This window comes from Balaenoptera borealis (assembly GCF_965194805.1).
Source record: "Balaenoptera borealis genome assembly, chromosome: 12".
In the NCBI taxonomy this organism is placed as follows: Eukaryota; Metazoa; Chordata; class Mammalia; order Artiodactyla; family Balaenopteridae; genus Balaenoptera; species Balaenoptera borealis.
In genome coordinates this window covers 105,424,385-105,429,514 of record NC_138869.1, presented here as the reverse complement: position 1 = coordinate 105,429,514, position 5,130 = coordinate 105,424,385, and the positions used below count along the sequence as shown (strand labels likewise).

At 44.7% G+C, this 5,130-nt stretch overlaps 1 pseudogene across 1 annotated transcript; it reads right to left on the bottom strand.

Annotated features, from left to right (window-relative positions):
- Positions 1 to 778: 778 nt before the first annotated feature.
- On the bottom strand, positions 779 to 4,831 carry LOC309607736 (peptidyl-prolyl cis-trans isomerase A pseudogene; annotated as a pseudogene). Its single transcript has one exon. The product of its transcript is annotated as a peptidyl-prolyl cis-trans isomerase A pseudogene (transcript).
- Between the last annotated feature and the right edge of the window lie 299 nt (positions 4,832 to 5,130).

Genomic DNA, 5,130 nt, shown 5'->3' with positions numbered 1-5,130 from the left:
GGAGGTGAACCGGAGAACAAGGCCACTGCCTTCACGGCATTTATATTTTCGAGCCTCCCTCACGTGGCTGCTGTACCCTTAACATGTGGCTCATCTGCACGAGAAGGGCTGTAAGTGCAGCAGAACTCAAAACTGAGACCAGAAATGTAAAGGAGCTCATGAATACTTTTTTTCTATTGGTTATGTGTTGAAATGATACTATTCTGGGTATCTTGGGCTAAATAAAATATATTATTGAAATTGATTTCACCTGCCTCTTTCTGCCTTTTGATGTATGGCGACTATAAAATGTAAAATGTATGTGGCCCGTGTTGTATTTCTACCGAACAGCACTGTTCCAGCGAGAGACAGGGGCAGTAAGTAAATAAGCAAATAAACAGCTACTGCCGTATCAGGAAACGATAAATCGAGTGGAGGAGAATGAAGCAAGCTTGGCGGAGGGCAGGGCTAATGGGAGATGCTCTTCTTGGTGGGTGGTCTCTCTGAGGAGATGGTGGCTGGGCAGAGACCTGGCAGGGGTGGGGGCGGGGGGGACAGGGCAGGGGCTGTCGTTGGAGCAGCAGGGGCTGGGGCGGGGCGAGAGTTAGGAGAGGGCCGGGGAGGGAGGCTGGCGAGGCAGGTGGACCAGACCCTCGAGCAGCCTGTGGCGCACGCAAATCCACGGCCTTGGGGACTGACAGGGGACCCAGGGAACGAGTGAGAGCAGGGACAGAGTGCCCATGACGTGCTGAGCCAGCGAGACTGGGGGGGTGTTAGGGGCTGCTGGTTTGGGATGGAGAGGGGACCCGCGATGAGTTCAGAATTCACGTCTGCTCCCACACATTTTGAATAGATACGTGCAGTTCACGTTTGGAGATGAAGGTCTGGAGCTTGGAAGAGACTCTGAGGCTGAAAGTACATGGCGTTAGAGGTCACCTTGCAGGACGTCCTTGAATCCATGAGCACAGACGTGGTCCTGAGTGGTCGCCAGGGCGTGATAACTGGTCAGATCCGGTTTGAGTCCTGGGTCCGCCGCTTCCCACCATCCTGTGCCTCTTCACCTGTGTATCGACTGTAGACGCCACCCATCCTTCTGAAGCTCCTCCCATTTCCTCTCTCTGAATGTGGGCTGACCTTAGGACGGCCCGGCCAGTGGATGCTCTGCTGGTCCAGGCCCAGCCCTGAGAGGAGTGGCAGCACCTGCCTCATCTCCTGGAGCCCCAAGCGCTTTGCAGAGAGTCACCTGTCCTGAGGCCACCGTGTTGCGAGGAAGCCCCCCTGCCCCCTCGTGAAGGGGCTGGACGGGGGGACAGAGAGAGATGCCTGAACAGCCCCCAGCCATTCAAGACACTCCCGCTGAGGCCCCAGACATCATGGAACGGAGATTAGCTCTCCTTGCTCTGCCTTGTTCTAATTTATGAGCCACAGAATGATGAGATACAAGAATAATAAGTTGGTTTAAACTACCAAGTTTTGCAGTAGTTTATTCAGCAATAGATACGCAGAACAATATATAAAATGGGATAATACTACTTATTTTATTTGATTTTGGGGAGCGTGATAGGAAATTTGAAGCACAGTTTTGGGCTCTGGTTAGGTACTACATAAACATTCTTTTTCTTTCCCTTGTACAGCTTATATTTTAAAGTCAAAAATCTATCTTGTCTTAGTTCAGCCTTGCGGAATGGCACAGAAGAAACTGAAGTCCTATTTCATATCATATATATTCTTTTAAATGTATGGAAATGGCTATCATGAGATCATAGGCGATATTCCCTATACTGGATTGCATATCTCCCCTTGTTTACACTGGTGTCAAGTCACATTATCCTGGTCACTTCCTAGAATCATTGTATCTTAAGATTCCCATTTGGATGTGTTGCTTAGAAGGACCACCGCAGGTGTGGTGAGCCCAGCCCTGGGCATGATGAGAACATCCCCCCCTTCACCTGGACACATCACAACCCTGACTGTGCTGGCGGATTGGAGAAACACCTCGTGCCTTTAGAATTTTGATTCTGTTCTGCAGTGTATTTGCCTTCATTCCTAGTTTCATGACAACACAGATTTGATCAATTATACCATCTCTCTTCTTTTCCAGATCATTTATAAAAATGTTGGATAAGACTGGGATGGGTAAAACCAATAGAGATCTCACTATGTACTGACACTTGCTCGTTCATCGGCCCCGCTAGGCGTGTTTTTTCAAGCAGTTATGTGTGAATCACCCAACACTCAGTCCTCCAGCCCACATTCCCCCCATCTGTTTAGGGGAATATTCAATCTAGCTCCTTAGCATATATTATCTACTTTTGTCCTGTTACAATACCTGCTGTTGTTTGCCTACCTGTGTTAGGTGCCATCACAGGCAGGGGCCACGTCCTACTTTTCTTTTGTTGACACCTATGTTGAATGTGCCAGACGTACCCAGGGAGCCCTTGGATGCCTGAAACTTTCAGTCACACCGCTCAATCGATATGCCTGTTTTCTTTTTTCTTTCTTTTTTTTAATAGGTCGTACATGTCTTTATTTTTATTTTTTGTCTTTTTTTATTGAAGTGTACTTGATTTACAATGCTGTGTTAGTTTCAGGTGTACAGCAAAGTGATTCAGTTTTATATATATATATAAAAAATTGAATTCTATATATAATTTTATATATTTTATATATATGTACAATCTATTCTTTTTCATAGTCTTTTCTATTATAGGTTATTACAAAATATTGAGTATAGTACAGTAGGCCCTTGTTGGTTATCTATTTTATTTTATTTTATTTATTTAATTTTGTTGTTTAGTTTTTATTTCATAATCATGACTTAACTTTGCAATTCAGCTAAACTTGGAGGGAGATAAGGACAATGTAGAACCCGAAGACCTGCCGGGAGAGCACAAAGATTATAGGATATTTCAAGCAGATGGGGGTGAAGGGGTGCCCTCCTGAGAGCTACAGAAGGAATGGTCTGGTGGTTAAGATAGAACACAAGTCAAATTTATTAGATTTGTCCACAGTCAGCAACGGTGCTCTTCTTGCTGGTCTTGCCACTCTTGGACCCAAAGCGCTCCATGGCTTCCACAATATTCATGCCCTCTTTCACCTTGCCCAAAGACCACATGCTGGCCATCCAATCACTCAGTCTTGGCAGTGCAGATGAAAAACTGGGACCCGTGTGTGTTGGGGCCAGCATTTGCCGTGGACAAGATGCCAGGACCCGCATGCTTCAGGAGGAAATGCTCATCATCAAATTTCTCCCCATAGATGGACTTGCCACCAGTGCCATTATGGCGTGTGAAGTCACCACCCTGGCACATAAATCGCGGAATTATTCTGTGAAAGCAGGACCCTTTATAACCAAAGCCTTTCTCCCCAGTGCTCAGAGCACGAAAGTTTTCTGCTGTCTTTGGAACTTTGCCTGCAAACAGCTCGAAGGAGATGCGACCCAAGGGCTCGCCCTCGATGGCGATGTCGAAGAACACGGTGGGGTTGACCACGGCTGAGCAGTGCGGGAGGTTCCAGGGTAGTGGCGTCTGCAAGGCCGGTTATCTGTTTTATATCTAGTGGTGTGTGTACGTCAGTCCCAAACCCCTAATTTATCCCTCCCCCATCTTTCCCCTTTGGTAACCATAAGTCTGTTTTCTATGTCTGTGAGTCTATTTCTGTTTTGTAAATGAGTTCATTTGTATCATTTTTTAGATTCCACCTGTAAGCGGTAGCATGTGGTATTTGTCTTTCTCCCTCTGACTTATCTCACTTAGTATGATCATCTCTAGGTCCATCCATGCTGCTGCAAATGGAATTATTTCATTCTTTTTTATTGCTGAGTAGTGTTCCATTATATATATACAGATATGCCTATTTTCTTATTTATGCCTGTTCTGACCCCATGACATATTTTTGCTCATAATTACGTAAGGTGTGTGGAAAAAAACCTCAGTTTGATTTAAATTCTTGTTTAAAGGAATCCACGACATTTAACCCAGGTTGAATCCTTAACGGGTGTATTGCAGAGAAGGTTACGGCAGGAAGAGCAGGTTTGCTTTAAGCTTCTCCAGGAGGAAGCTCCCTGTAAAGATGGGAGAGGAGATGCAGCTCCCCAGAGGAAACCTGCCCACTGAGAACGGGCGGAGCTGACTGGGAAACAGCCGGGGCGAGTGGCCTGGGAGCTCACGGGCACTCCCTGAGTGCAAGACTTTTGTTTACATGCTGTTTAGCCGTGAGCGCAGAGACAGTCAAGGCAGATTTCGGAAGGCCAAATTAAGAAGAGATCATTTTCGTGGTTATAAATCTGTATTTGTTGATTGTGCTCCATTTTTATTGGTTGATTTATTTATGACCAATAAGTGAATTTTAAAATGTCTGTTTTGCTCTGATGAAATTGATATTTACTGAGCCAGTATTAAATAGTGGCTGAAACTCTGGAGCAAATTTAACTAGATTGAAATCCCTGCTCCTCCATTCATTACCTTGAGTGGATTATTTTACATCTTGCTGCCTCAGTTTCATCATCTGTAAAGTGAGGATACTTGTTTCATGGGGCTTGTTGGAAGGATTATATTAGGTAAGACATGTAAAATGACTGGAATAGCGCCTGGCACATCAGCATCATGGTTAAGTGACAACTATTGTTTATTTTAAATACTCAGACGATATTTTCTTGGGGCTCTAAGGAGTCAAATCCTGAACTCCTTCATTCATAAATTGAAATCGCTGCTATGCATCTCCAAGAAATGCACACAGAGACGAATAAATTGGTTAAGGAACAATTAGGGAGAAAAGAAATTTGGGATCCTTTTAGGACACGCCCCAACCTTCACATAGTAAAAGCAAAGTCACTGAAAGTCATAGAAAGAGTAAGTAGATTTAAGGGCCTGCGTTATTGATGCCAGTAGTCTTCTCAAATTTAAAAATATTGCCTGACATGCAGGTTAAATAAATGGAAGATTTCTGTGGGCCCTCCCCCTCCCCACCAACTTCTGAAATTTAGATTCAGAGTCTTAGATGGGGCTTCAGGAGCAAAATTTTTGATGAACATGGCAGATCATTTCTAAGCTTCCTCTCTCTCTCCCTCCTTCTTTCCTCTACTTCTATTCATTCTCTCACTCATTCATCTGTGGTTCCTGACACCTGTATTCCTTTCCTAAATTTATGGAA